Source organism: Diospyros lotus, chromosome 9, assembly GCF_014633365.1.
Source record: "Diospyros lotus cultivar Yz01 chromosome 9, ASM1463336v1, whole genome shotgun sequence".
NCBI classification, from domain to species: Eukaryota; Viridiplantae; Streptophyta; class Magnoliopsida; order Ericales; family Ebenaceae; genus Diospyros; species Diospyros lotus.
The window spans coordinates 8,005,555-8,021,001 of NC_068346.1; positions in this window are offsets into that span (position 1 = coordinate 8,005,555).

Here is a 15,447-nt window from a genome sequence, read left to right on the forward strand (position 1 = left end):
GATTATTAACAACTGAATAAATAAAATTTAGCAATTGAACACGTGGTTAAACAATAATCCTATTTTTCTATCTTTTAATTTTTTTTCCTTCACCATAAATTTTGAATAATTAGATTATTAATCTTATTAAACTAGAATATGTAAATTTATAAATCCTTGTGAAGGAAGATGGCATGTGTAAGTTTAATTCCAATTGATTTAAAACAATTCATAAAAATTGCCAAAGTTAAAGTTGCCTAATAAATAGCTTGTTTTTATTCCAACACAAGATAAAATTCAACGTATGCTATAGTAGTAGTTACTTTAGAGTTTAAAGATTTATTTATATGGCATCAACAAAGAGATCCAATATATAATTATTTGCCTTGTGAAGAGTATTGGAGAAAGGTAACACTTGTTATTTGAGATATTTTGTAAGCACCCTCGTTTAGATATTCTAAACACCCGGACTAACCGAGCGAGAATGCTTATGATATGAATAAGAATGGAACGTCAGACGAGAAATTACCCTGACATGCATATATATAAAAAATAAAATAGCAGAAACAAAACTATATACATGTAGTGGCGGAGCCACATGCAGTCAAGCGTGGGCAATTGCCCACCCTGGATTTTTAAAAAAATTATTATATATAATAATTTAGTATTTTTTTTTTTCTAAATGCCCACCCTAAATTTTTAAAAAATTCTAAATTTTGAATATATTAGTCGATAAAGATAAGGGTGTCGGGTGATTGACTCTTATTGCCAAAAACCACTAGCCACGATAGTTGGTGGCAATTCTCAATGCATTTATGCCCATTGGATTTGGCCAAAAGTTTAAACTTAGATTTATGAAATTTGGCTGCTAGATTTGATTGGTTTTTTGTGTCAATTGGTCGATAGGAATAAGGGCATTGAGTGATTGCCTCTGATCGTCGAAAACCATCGGTCATGGTAGTTGGTGGCGACTGCTAGTGCTTTTTTCAGTATTGACCGAAAATTAAAAATAAGATATATGAAAATTTGACCTACTTTTTTTTTGTGTATGTTAACCTCCATTGATCATTTCTTTAACTATGTTTTAATTAAAGAGATTATTTTTTTTTTGTTACATATTTAAAACTATGGCATAAAACATATTTTCTATCATAAAGTTTGTTAAGATTCGACTACATAATTAAATTGGAGATCAACAATTGAATGACAGTCTGTCATAAAGTTTATCAAGATTCGGCTACGCAATCAAATTGAAGATTAATGATTGAACGACAACTTAGTTGTGTATATTAAAAAATAGATATTTAATAAAATTAATAATTATATTATTATGCAACGTTATTAAAATATAAAATACCTCGATTGTATTATTTATTAATATATATTTATATTATATTATTTTAATTTTAATTTTTTATATTATTTAATTTTAGATAGAATTTAGAATTAGGGTTTAATTTTTGCCCACCTTGCCTAAAATTTCTGGCTTCGCCACTGTATACATGCACGCACACAAGTACCCTGCTAAAACAACGGTCTCATAACATATAAATACATACAGACACTTGTGCCAACAAAAGAAAATACGAGGAACGTCTCGGCATAGTAAAAAATAAAGAGATAAACACCCCATCAAAACATCAGAGACAACGGGAAAGGTCGACTGTACACCATACCGACACGCTGGCTGCTGGGCACGATTCTCGCCCTCGACTTTCGCTTTACCCTTATCTGGAATGATGGAAAACAAAGTGAGTCGCAAGACTCAGCAAGTTTATAGAAAAAGAAGACTGTAAATTAAATAATAGGAGTGAACTCCCCAAACATAGTCCCCACACGTACACACAAATCATGAGACGCTACAACACATCAAGAAAACATAAGGAAAACACATACCGGTCATTGGGGCCCACACAAGACACCCGACACCCAAGTCCCATACCAACCTGTCGCTGCCTTGAAAGGCAACAAATGTCTTCAACAAACCTGTGCGCACTCCTCGGGTCGGTACTCCCGACACCCGAGCCTTTGAATAACTGAGTCCTAGGCTCTCTCGATATGGTACTCCCGTCCGAGACCACTGTACATATCGTAACCATGCAATGCGCACATAAAATGCACGGCGTAGTAAGCATCAGCTAGATACACTGATGCCCATACATCCAAGTATCAAGCAGATGCTTTGCCTACATAGTAAATCACACACGATGCATATGCCCGTGCCAGATGCAACTAACAATACTATGATGTTCATGGCCAAGTATAACCAGATCATGAAAACCCCAACATGCAGCCCATACCCATGTGCATACCAAACCATGCAACAGAAATAGAACATAACCAGTCATGCTATAACCATATAACGACAGAACTAGTCAGCAGTGCTTGGCATCGGTTGACGGTTAGTAGCCAGGAGTGCCCAGCCGACGGCCTAAGAATGACCGTACGATAGCCACTCCGAAGTCACTAAACAGTCAACCCTTGCCCCCACTGCTCAGCAGCTCAAACCCATTAACATCCAAGATTTCATAATAATACCCAAACATCTAAGAACCCTATTCCCGAGTGAGTTCGGCATCATTCTCACAGTCATGGGGGTGACACAAACCCTCATAGGCAATCAACAAATAAAATCCTCGAAGCTAGCTTAATAAATTAAATTTAAATCAAATAACTCAAAATTTCATAATTAATAAACGGGCCGAAATAGACGAAGAGAGAGTAAATAAATTGACAACTAAAGGAACGTCGCAGGGGAAATAAAGAACTTGCCTTAACGAAGATATCCTTAGGTTTGTTCTGTCCCAAAGCGGTAAAAATTATACAAACTGCAACACCCCAATAATTTGCCAAAATTAATAAAATTAGCCTCTAAATGAAATTCCAACCGTACAGAATAATTATTATTAGCTTCTCTACTTACCTAGTTAATTAAAACTTCGATTAAACTTGATTTAATCCTGATTTCCACACCAAATTCGTCTAATTTTTCATTCACGCACGCACTGTTATTCTCCAATTTTTGATCGCTGATTCTGCTACATTAAAAACGCCCAAATTGGTCTTAAATTAGAGCAAAAACGAGCGGCTGGGAGGAGGCCACGTGGCAGCCGCTGGGACCAGCGCTGGAAGCCACCTCCTCTTAATTGAAACATCGTCGTTTTTGGATGCCCAAGGTTGATTGAAAATCAGCAAATTCCCAGCCTCGTGCGCGCACCCCCCGCAGATCGAACCCGCGACCAACCGCCTCCTGCGACCACCCGCTGCCTTCATACATATGATGCGCGCATTAATATATAAGGGGACCCTTGGTCCCTTTTCCGAAATCGCACCAGTGCCCCCATCTTTTGAAATTCACACTCCAACCCTCTTTAATATTTACACTAACACCTGAAACTTCCAAAAAACTCCCAATTCAATTTATTTCAATTTTTTTCTATTTCCTTAAAATAACATAATTTATTATTATTAATATCTATAAGATATATTAATATTCATTTTAAATTAAATTACCCCAATAACGAATAATTAAATTAAATTATGATTTACGGGTCGCTACATATTTAATGAGATTAATAAATTTTTAGAAATAAATATTGTAACGACTCGTAAATCGTAATTTAATTTAACTATTAGTTTATTGTGTTAATTTAATTTAAAAGGGATATTGATATATCTTGTTGATATTAATAATAATAATTTATGTTGTTTTGAGGAAGTAGGAAATTAAGGTAATCAATTATTTTATTTTGAAATATTTACGAAAATAAGGAAAAATTGAAATAAATTAAATTGGGAGTTTTTTTGGAAGTTTCGGGTGTTAGTGTAAATAATAAGTGGGGGTGTGTGTGAGTATTTTGAAAGTTTCGGGGTGGGGGGGGCTGAGGTGCGATTTTTGAAAAAGGGACCAAGGGTCCCCTTAAATATAAATGCGAGCATTATATGTATGAGGGAGCAACTGGTTCGGGTGGTTGGCGCGCGAGGTGGTCTTGGGCGAGGTCGCGGGTTCAATTCCGCGTGGGGGGAGGGGGGCTGCGTGCGCGAGGCTGATTTTATTCAGCCTCTAAGCGTCCAAAATGACGTCGTTTTGGCATGAGGCGGTGGCCTCCCAACGGCCGCCACATGGCCCTGTCCTGACCGCTCGTTTTGGCCAATTTAAGGCCCGTTTTTGGTCGATTTCACGTAGCAAACAGAGGGGATTAATTTCAGTGAAGAAGAAGCTTGAGCCGACGCTAGAAATTGAGGAAATTGGGGATTAAATCAGGTTTAATTAAAGATCTAATTAGCCTGGTAAGTAGAGAAGTTAGTATTAATAATTTCTTATAGTTAGAATTTCATTTAGAGGCCAATTTTATTAATTTTGGCAAATTATAGGATGTTACAGTTTGTATAATTTTTGCCACGTTTGGACACAAAAAGTCCAAGGATCTCTTTTGCGAGGCAAGTTCCCTACCCCCCTCTACGAAGTCTCTTTCATTGTGAATTTATTTTCCCTCCCTTCATTCGTTTCAGTCCGTTTATTAATTATGGAATTATGAGTCGTTTGATGTAAATTAAATTTAACAAGTTAGCTTCAAGGATTTTATTTGTTGATTGCCTACGGGAGTTTGTGCCACCCCCATGCCTGTGGGAATGATGCCAAACTCACTTGGGGATTAAATTCTTAGATGTTCGGATATAATTATGGATTCATCGCTACTAGTAGATTAGAACTGTTGAGCAGTGGGGGTAAGGGTCGACTGTTTGGTGACATTGGAGTGACTATAGTATGGTCTTTCTTAGGCCGTCGGTGGCACACTCCTTACCACTGACCATCGACCGGTGCCAGGCATTGCTGACTAGTTGTCATTATGTGATTATCGTGATTTGATATACTCTATTACTATTTCATCGTTTTAGTATGCACATGGGTACGGGGTGCATGTTGGGGTTTCATGCTCTGTTTATGCTTGGACACGGACATCCTAGTATTGTTAGATTGCATCTGGCACGGGCATATGCATCACGTGTGGTTTACTATGTAGGCGAAGTATCTGCCTGATGCCTAGATGTATGGGCGCTAGTGTATCTAGTTGATACTTACTACTGTAATATCTTAGCATTTTAAGAATAATAATAATTAATTTTATATTTAAAATATTTTTAACATAAATTAGAGATTATAATTGAAAAAAAAAATTAATGGGTTTAGAGTTAGTGGGCTAAATTGGAAAAATAAAGACTAAGTAAATGGGTTTAGAGTTAGTGAGCTAAATTGGAAAAATAAAGACTAAGTAAATAGGCTAATTAGTAGGTTAAGAGAATAGATTTAAAATTAATGAATTAAATAAAAGAATAATCTATTTAGAAGAAGATTTAGTGAAAAATAATTAAGGTGACAAAATAATTAAAGATAGTGAGTGAAATAATTGAGAAATGTTGGAGACAAAGTAGAGTGTGGACAAATAATTAAAGATTATGAGTGAGATTTAGTGAAAAATAATTAAAAAAGATGACAAAATAATTAAAGATGATGAGTGAAATAATTGAGAAATGTTGGAGACAAATTAATGTGTGGACAAATAATCAAAGATAATAAGTGAAATAATTAAGAAATGTTGGAGACAAAGTAGGGTGTGGACAAATAATTAAAGATTATGAGTGAGATTTAGTGGAAAATAATTAAAAAAGATGACAAAATAATTAAAGATGATGGGTGAAATAATTGAGAAATGTTGGAGATAAATTAAGGTGTGGACAAATAATCAAAGATAATGGGTGAAATAATTGAGAAATGTGGGAGACAAAGTAAGGTGTGGATAAATAATTAAGGATTTTTAGTGAGATTTAATGAAAAATAATTAAGAAAGGTGACAAAATAATTAAAAATAATGGGTCACTACAATTATGTTAAGTTTAATTCAACCTCCTATAAATAGAGGAAACTTGAAAGGTTTGAGAACTTAAATTAGAATGAGAAATGTTGAAAGAAAGATTTGAGAGTGAGAAAAAGATTTGAAAATGAGAGAGAAAAAAAAATAGAGAGAGAGAGATAATGTAACGACCCATTATTGGGTTTAGAATTTTAGAATGATATATTAACTTATTTTAGTTATTATATAAGTTGAGCAAATTTGATTCTTAATGTTGAAATAGATCTATGGGCTTATATGTATGGGTTTAAATTAAATGGATGGGATAATGAGTTGGGCTTCAATTTATTTAAGGCAAATGGGCTAAGAGTTGGGCTTGGGCCTTTAAGGAAATAGAAGATGGGCCATTTATTTGGGCTTAAGCCCAATACAAAAAAAAAAAAAAAAAAAAAACATCCACCATCTACGCATCATTACTTCCCAACCCCCCTTTCTTTTTCTTCTTTCACCTTTTCTTTCACTTCTTCTTTATTGTTTTTCACTCCCTCTTTTACTTCTTCTTTCTTCTTTCACTCCTCCTTTTACTTCTTCTTTTTCCTTTTACTCCTACTTTCTTCTTTCACTTTTTTTTTTACACCTTCTTTTTCTTCCTCTTTATCTCATTTTCTTCTTCTCCCTCCCGACTTCTTCTTCTTCTTCTTCTTCTTCTTCTTCCTCATCTGATACGCATTCTTTTTCTTCTCTACTGCTTCTATTCTGTTAAATTTTCTGTGGCAATTGGAGCTTTTGTGCGGGTGCTTCATCTTGATTTATTCATCCTCAGGCAAGTATCCTTTCTTCTTCTTCTTTTATTTTTCTCCCCTTCCATGTGTAGCATCTCTATTAAATTTTTTCTATCTACATAGTATAAAATTCCTAAATATTGTGAGTCTATTTGATGTCTCAAAAGGGGTTTGATTCACCCCAATATTATTCTGTGAATGGCATTTTTCACCTCCATTATGATGGGAGTTTGTTCACCTTCATTGCTCATTGTAGTGTATTTATTGGTATATCTTATATGTGAATGATGTCTGGATAATTAATGTCTATACCCGAATGTCCCATGAAATTGTGGAAAAATATCAAGTTAATGTGTGAAAAATTCGGATGCTACAGTACCATATAGTACCTATACAGTATCTCAATACAGTACCATACAGTACCTATACAGTATCTCAATATAGTACCTATACAGTATCTTGATACAGTACCTATACAGTATCTCGATACAGTATCTAGATACAGTACCTATATAGTATCTCGATACAGTACCTATACAGTATCTCGATACAATACCATATAGTATCTCGCTATAGTATGATACCGTATTCATACAGTATACATACAATATCTTGCTACAGTACCATACCGTATCCGTATAGTACCCCGCTACAGTACCCATCCGAAAATTTTTATTAATATTAATTAAACATTTACTTAATGTATTAGAGCGATTGTATGGTGGAAAAATAACAATTTTTGCCATAACATTCTTCAATGGTATTAAATGTATATTGAGAACGAGAATTTAAATTTTACATTGCTGGTAAATGCATACATGATGCATACATGTACATGATGCTCATATATATATGTTCTTAACGCACTTATTATTTTGCGCGGAAATAAAGGGTACCCTAGGAGCGCCTGACGCGGGACGAGGTGGCCATAGCCCGGCAGGTTGTGCTCGATACGTTATGTGTTGATTTACTGATATGATGATTAACGCATATTTTGCATCATGGCTTATGAGCCTATGGGATTTATACTTATGATGTATGCACTTGTATGATTATACATGAACAAAAATCTGAAATTTATAATTCTATGAGATATGATTTCTGACTCATATAATTGAATATTGATATGAAGTCGTTGTACACTCCTCTCGGTGTCATCATGATTTCTCTTTCTTCATACTGCTCCTTTGTACTAGAACTTGCTGAGCCTTGTGGCTCACTTGATCTTCTTATGCCATTCCAGGTAAAGGTAAAGCAGTCATTAAGGGCGAGTCCAGTGGGACTACAACCCAAGGGTAGTGGTGTACAGAGGCACTCAACTCGGAGATCCTAGTTGCGTTTTGGTGAGGTAGATTGATGAGATTTTAAATTGTTGTTTTACATTAGAGCCTCATATTCGGTTTGTATGGCCTAAGAGCCTAGATGTATCAACATTGGTTTGTAACGAAAGTTATTGATATTCCGCTGCGTGAAAATAGATAAATGTGTGTATTTATTATGAGGTATTGTTCTATATCATCCTTGTGATGACCTCCTTTCGAATGTCCTATGCTGGCGGGCACATTCGGGAGTGGGCCCTTACAGTTTTGGTATCAGAGCGATTAGGTATAGGAGTGAGGAGAGTCTCTGTGCACTTAGGATTGGTGGGTAGAGTAGATGTGTGTTTAGTAGTCTAGTGAGACTAAGTTAAGATGGAGTACTAAAAGGTCTTTTGGTTGTACAGGAAATGAGTGGACGTCGAGGAAGGCCGCCGACACGCGCCCGAGGCAACCGGGCAATTCTTGCTCCAGGTCCTGATCCCATTCCGGAGCCTGCACCTGTACCTAACCCTACACCACCCCCAGCATCGCCTACTCCTACAGATTCAGTGGCAGAGTTGCGCCAAGAGGTTAGTGAGTTGAGGGGCACGATGGCTTCTATGTTGAGGCATTTCGAGGAATTCATGGCCCATCAGGGCAGGCCAGGCCAGGCGCCGCCGGTAGCAGGGAATGAGCCAGTCTTACAAGAAAATGTTAGTGGTCAGACGTCGAACCCAGTGCAGCAGGAGGTCGAGCCTCAGGGTATGGATGGTAATGCTGGCAGTCAGTTGGTGAGGAACTTCATGGCACTAAGGCCATCGGAATTCAGAGGGGGAAACGACGTTCTGGTTGCAGAAGACTGGCTGATGGCAATAGAGAAACATCTGCGGACCATAGCATGCACTGATGCACAGAAGGTACAGCTGGCCACATACCTACTTCGGGGAGCAACTGAGAGGTGGTGGGAGACGGCCAGACTGCGATTCAGGAACAGGGAGCCATCTTGGGCTGAATTTAGGGAGCTCTTCAACGCCAATTATTTTCCCGCCTGGGTTCGTAGCCAGAAGACATACGAGTTCATCGAGTTGACCCAGGGCAACATGTCAGTGGCTCAGTATGAGGAGGAGTTCACCTCCCTAGCACGCTTTGCCCCCGAGTTAGTAGACACTGATGAGAAGAAAGCGACCAAGTTCTTGAGAGGGTTGCGAGTGGAGATTCGATTTCAGCTGGCAAGTGCGCAGTTCACTGACTATTCTACACTGGTACATCGTGCATACATCATTGAGAGGGAGAGGAGCGAGCTGAGAGCAGCCCTGACAGCTACTAGGGGGTCAGGTTCAGCCCAGGGACAGGGCAATGACAGGAAGAGGAAGGGTGCACCAGGGCCTTCGAGAGGCACGCCAGACATCCCCCCATGCAAGACATGTGGAAAGAGGCATCGTGACCCATGCCGCTATGATAGAGGGGTGACATGTTACACTTGTGGTCAGGCGGGGCACGTACAGAGGGACTGCCCTCAGGGGTCAGGTAGAGCAGGCAGCCAGGAGGTGACATGTTTTAAATGTGGGCGCAAGGGCCATAAGGCCAACGTTTGTTCAGTGCCACCCCAGCGAGGAGGCCAAAGGCCGGGGTATCAGAGTGATAGATTTGGGCAGAGGCAGTCAGTGCCTAGACTTCAGGGGATGGCACCATCATTGGCACTACCATCAGGACAGAGCACCGCAGATGCTGATAGACCCCACATCCAGGGGCGAGTGTTCGCCTTGACTACAGCTGAAGCAGAGCAAGGGAAGGACACAGTGCAAGGTATCTTATCCTTATATGATATTGATGTTTGTGTTTTATTTGATACGGGATCCACACACTCTTTTGTTGCACCTCGGGTGGTATGTCATATTCCAATTTCCAATACATTGTTACCATATTATTTGATTGTAACTACTCCGGGAGATACGAAAATGGTGGGTAGTGAGGTGTATAGGGATTGTAAAATCATAGTGCACGATAAGGAGTTTCCGGGGAATTTGGTGGTGCTAGACATAAAAGATTTTGATCTTATTTTGGGCATGGACTGGCTATCCCAACACTATGCTAAGGTTGATTGTCAGCACAAGGTAATTCATTTTGAGTTGCCTCATCAGCCAATTGTTGTGTATAGAGGCATTAAACCAATGAGCTCCACACCCTTGATTTCGGTGATGAAGGCGGAGAAATTAATGCGACATGGTTGCGAGGCATATTTGGCTTTAGTGACGACTGGTAATGAGGACAAGATGGAATTGCCAGATATTCCGGTGGTCTGTGAATTTCCCGATGTATTTCCTGAAGAGTTGCCAGGATTGCCGCCATCGAGGGAGGTTGAGTTCTCTATTGACTTAGTACCAGATACGCAGCCAGTTTCTAGAGCTCCTTACAGAATGGCTCCAAATGAATTGAAAGAGCTAAAGGTGCAGTTGGAGGAATTGATTGAGAAGGGATTCATCCGCCCGAGTGCCTCATCTTGGGGTGCTCCAGTTTTATTCGTGAGGAAGAAGGATGGATCCATGAGATTATGCATTGACTATCGGCAGTTGAATCAGGTGACGTTGAAGAACAAGTATCCCCTCCCCCGTGTTGATGACTTGTTGGACCAGTTACGTGGAGCATCCGTCTTTTCGAAGATTGACTTGAGGTCTGGATACCATCAGGTGAGGGTCAGAGAAGAAGATGTAAAGAAGACTGCTTTTCGCACTAGGTACGGCCATTACGAGTTTGTGGTCATGCCATTTGGGTTGACTAATGCCCCGGCAGTCTTCATGGATTTGATGAACAGGGTGTTTAGAGAGTATTTGGATAGCTTTGTTATAGTGTTCATTGATGACATACTCATCTACTCGCCGAGTTTGGAGGACCATGAGACCCACCTTAGGCTGGCATTGCAGAGGCTGAGGGAGAGGCAGTTGTATGCCAAGTTCAGTAAGTGTGATTTTTGGTAGCGACAGGTTGGCTTCTTGGGACACGTAGTATCTGGTGAGGGTATTTCAGTAGACCCTGAAAAAGTGAAGGCAGTGATTGAGTGGCCACAACCGACTACAGTGACCGACATCAAGAGCTTTTTGGGGCTAACAGGTTACTACAGAAGATTCATTGAGGGTTTCTCTAGGCTTTCATCTCCTATGACAAAGTTGACTCGGAAGGGAGTCAAGTACGAATGGAACGAGGCTTGTGAGCGTAGCTTTGAGGAGTTGAAGAAGAGTCTAACCTCAGCACCGGTATTGGCTATTCCTAGGAGTGGAGAGACATTTTCCATCTTCAGTGATGCGTCACACTCAGGTCTCGGATGTGTATTGATGCAGGATGGACGAGTGAATGCCTATGCCTCGAGACAATTGAAGAAACATGAGGTGAACTACCCTACCCATGACTTGGAGTTAGCGACAGTAGTGTTTGCTCTCAAGATTTGGAGGCATTACCTTTATGAAGAGAAGGTGGAGATTTATACTGACCATAAAAGTTTAAAGTACCTTTTCTCCCAGAAGGAGTTGAACATGAGGCAACGTAGGTGGATAAAGCTTTTGAAGGACTATGATTGTGAGATCTTGTACCATCCGGGGAAGGCCAACGTGGTGGCCGACGCATTGAGTCGCCGAGGGGCTTATATGGCGGCTATGAAGACCCAAGAATGGATGCTTTTGAGTCAGATGGGGGAGTTATCTATCTCTGGACCCGAAGAGAGACCTACGGGGTATTGTTCGTACCTAAGGGTACAACCTGATGTGATGGAACAGATTAGGGTGCAACAATCACACGATGTGAAGTTGGCCCAGATTAGGGTGCAACAATCACACGATGTGAAGTTGGCCCAGATCTTGGCAGATGTGGGGAAGTTTTCCCCAGTGGGTTTCGGCCAAAGGGGCGATGGGATGCTACTATTCCAAGATCGGATTTGTGTACCAGATGATGCGGAGATCAGGAACGAGATTTTGGCAGAGGCTCATAAGTCCCGCTATACGATTCACCCCGGCACGACGAAGATGTATCAGAATCTACGGAGGCAGTTTTGGTGGGATGGTCTGAAGAGAGATGTGGCAAGATATGTATCCCAGTGTGCAGTGTGCCAGCAGGTTAAGGCAGAACATCAAAAACCAACAGGTCTCCTACGGTCGTTGCCCATTCCAGAGTGGAAGTGGGATAACATATCCATGGACTTCGTGTCAGGGCTACCAAGGACAGCGAAGGGGTGCGATGCTATTTGGGTGATAGTAGACCGTTTGACGAAATCAGCCCATTTCCTACCGATTAAGAAGACTTATCGTTTGAACCACCTTGCGAAGTTATATGTGGAGGAAGTGGTGAGATTACATGGAGTTCCCTCTAGTATCGTGTCGGATCGGGACCCTCGATTTACTTCACACTTTTGGGGAGCGTTGCAAGATGCTTTGGGGACGAAGCTAAAGTTTAGTACCGCGTTCCACCCTCAGACAGATGGACAGTCAGAGAGGACCATCCAGACATTAGAGGACATGTTGAGGGCATGTGTGTTGGATTTCCATGGTAGTTGGGATGATCATCTGCCACTAGTAGAATTCGCTTACAACAACAGTCACCATTCTAGTATTGGTATGCCGCCTTATGAGGCACTTTACGGCAGGCCATGTAGATCACCCATTTGTTGGGAGGAGATTGGAGACAGAGCATTATTGGGGCCAGAGATTGTTGAGCAGACATCAGAAAAGATTCGGATTATCAGGGCTAGAATGAAGGTCGCACAGGACCGACAAAAGAGCTATGCAGATAAAAGACGTCGAGACTTGGAGTTCTCAGCTGGGGACCACGTATGGCTGAGAGTGATGCCCATAAAGGGCGTACGCAGATTTGGGGTGTCGGGGAAGCTTAGTCCTTGCTATATTGGACCGTTTGAAATCTTGGAACGAGTTGGCCCTTTGGCCTATAGGTTGGCCTTGCCACCACAGTTAGCTGGTGTTTATAATGTCTTCCATGTGTCCATGTTAAGGAAGTACGTGCCGGATCCCCAGCATATCATCGACTATCAGACTATAGAAGTCAAGGAGGATGTCACATACGAGGAGAAACCTGTTAGTATTTTGGAGCGAAAAGAGAAAGTGCTACGAAATTGATCGATTCCATTTGTTAAAATTCAATGGCAGCGTCACTCTTTAGATGAGGCTACCTGGGAGCGCGAGGAGGAGATGAGGTGTCTTTTCCCCCAGCTATTCGAGTGACCAGACAGGAATTTGGGGACCAAATTCTTTGAATGGGGGGAGAAACTGTAACGACCCATTATTGGGTTTAGAATTTTAGAATGATATATTAACTTATTTTAGTTATTATATAAGTTGAGCAAATTTGATTCTTAATGTTGAAATAGATCTATGGGCTTGTATGTATGGGTTTAAATTAAATGGACGGGATAATGAGTTGGGCTTCAATTTATTTAAGGCAAATGGGCTAAGAGTTGGGCTTGGGCCTTTAAGGAAATAGAAGATGGGCCATTTATTTGGGCTTAAGCCCAATACAAAAAAAAAAAAACATCCACCATCTACGCATCATTACTTCCCAACCCCCCTTTCTTTTTCTTCTTTCACCTTTTTTTTCACTTCTTCTTTATTGTTTTTCACTCCCTCTTTTACTTCTCATTTCTTCTTTCACTCCTCCTTTTACTTCTTCTTTTTCCTTTTACTCCTACTTTCTTCTTTCACTTCTTTTTTTACACCTTCTTTTTCTTCCTCTTTATCTCCTTTTCTTCTTCTCCCTCCCGACTTCTTCTTCTTCTTCCTCATCTGATACGCATTCTTTTTCTTCTCTACTGCTTCTATTCTGTTAAATTTTCTGTGGCAATTGGAGCTTCTGTGCGGGTGCTTCATCTTGATTTATTCATCCTCAGGCAAGTATCCTTTCTTCTTCTTCTTTGATTTTTCTCCCCTTCCATGTGTAGCATCTCTATTAAATTTTTTCTATCTACATAGTATAAAATTCCTAAATATTGTGAGTCTATTTGATGTCTCAAAAGGGGTTTGATTCACCCCAATATTATTCTGTGAATGGCATTTTTCACCTCCATTATGATGGAAGTTTGTTCACCTTCATTGCTCATTGTAGTGTATTTATTGGTATATCTTATATGTGAATGATGTCTGGATAATTAATGTCTATACCCGAATGTCCCATGAAATTGTGGAAAAATATCAAGTTAATGTGTGAAAAATTCGGATGCTACAGTACCATATAGTACCTATACAGTATCTCAATACAGTACCATATAGTATCTTAATACAGTACCTATATAGTATCTCGATACAGTACCATACAGTATCTCGATACAGTACCTATACAGTATCTCGATACAATACCATATAGTATCTCGCTATAGTATGATACCGTATTCGTACAGTATACATACAATATCTTGCTACAGTACCATACCGTATCCTAGACATGGCCAAAATTGAACCGGAACCGGACCGGCCGGAACCGGACCCGGAACCGGCCGAACCGGAACCGGAACCGGAACCGGACCGAACCGGCGAAATTCGGTCCGGTTCCGGTTCAAGGTTCCGGAGAACCGGAACCGCCGGTTCCGGTTCCGCGGAACCGGCCCCCCTCCCCCTCCCCCCCCCCCCGTGCGCGTGCGGCCGCGCACGGTGCACCCCCCCTCCCCCCCCCGTGCGCGTAAGGCCGCGCACGGTGCACCCCCCCCTCCCCCCCAACGGTCCAAATTGGACCGTTGGACCCCCCTCCCCTCCCCCCCCCCCCAACGGTCCAATTTGGATTGGACCGTTGGACCCCCCCCAACTTTTTTTTTTTTTTTTTTTAAATTTTATAATTCCTATCTATATATACCCCTCCCTCCCCCACTCATTTTTCACACTTTCTCTCTCTCTCTCTCTCTCTCTCTCAAGTCTCAAGCTATTATTCTCTCAATTTTGTCTCTCATTTAATATTTTAATTTCAATTTCTTCAATCTTCTCATTTTGTTATTTATCAATTTATTCAATTATATTGTTAATTATTTATTACTTGTTACTATATTATTTTATCATTATTATATTTTTTTATTATCATACTTTTTTCAAAAAAATGGCAAGTGAAGGTAGAAATGTTGAAAATGTTGAGTTTGAAGCTCAAAATTTTCAAACACAAGAGAGTGAAACTCAACAAAAGGGAGGTGGAAAAATTTCTACTTCTGATATTTTTAATATTCATTTCAAGAAAACACCAAAAGGAGATGGTAAATTTGATGTATCTTGTAATTATTGTAATCAAGTATACAAATTCAAGCAAGGAGGTGGATATGATACTTTCGCCCGACATTTGCAAACAAAGCACCCGCTCAAGGTTGGATTGAGCCGCGATCAAACACAAATATCCGGGTTTGCTACCTCTTCAAACTCTCCTCAATTATTTCATTATAATGAAGCTAATTGTAGGTCTGGTTTAGCTGAAATGGTAGCAATTGATCATTTATCTTTTAGTTTTGGTGAAAAATTAGGTTTTACTCGATTTTGTCAAAACTTTGTTAATCCTAGTTTTAAATCA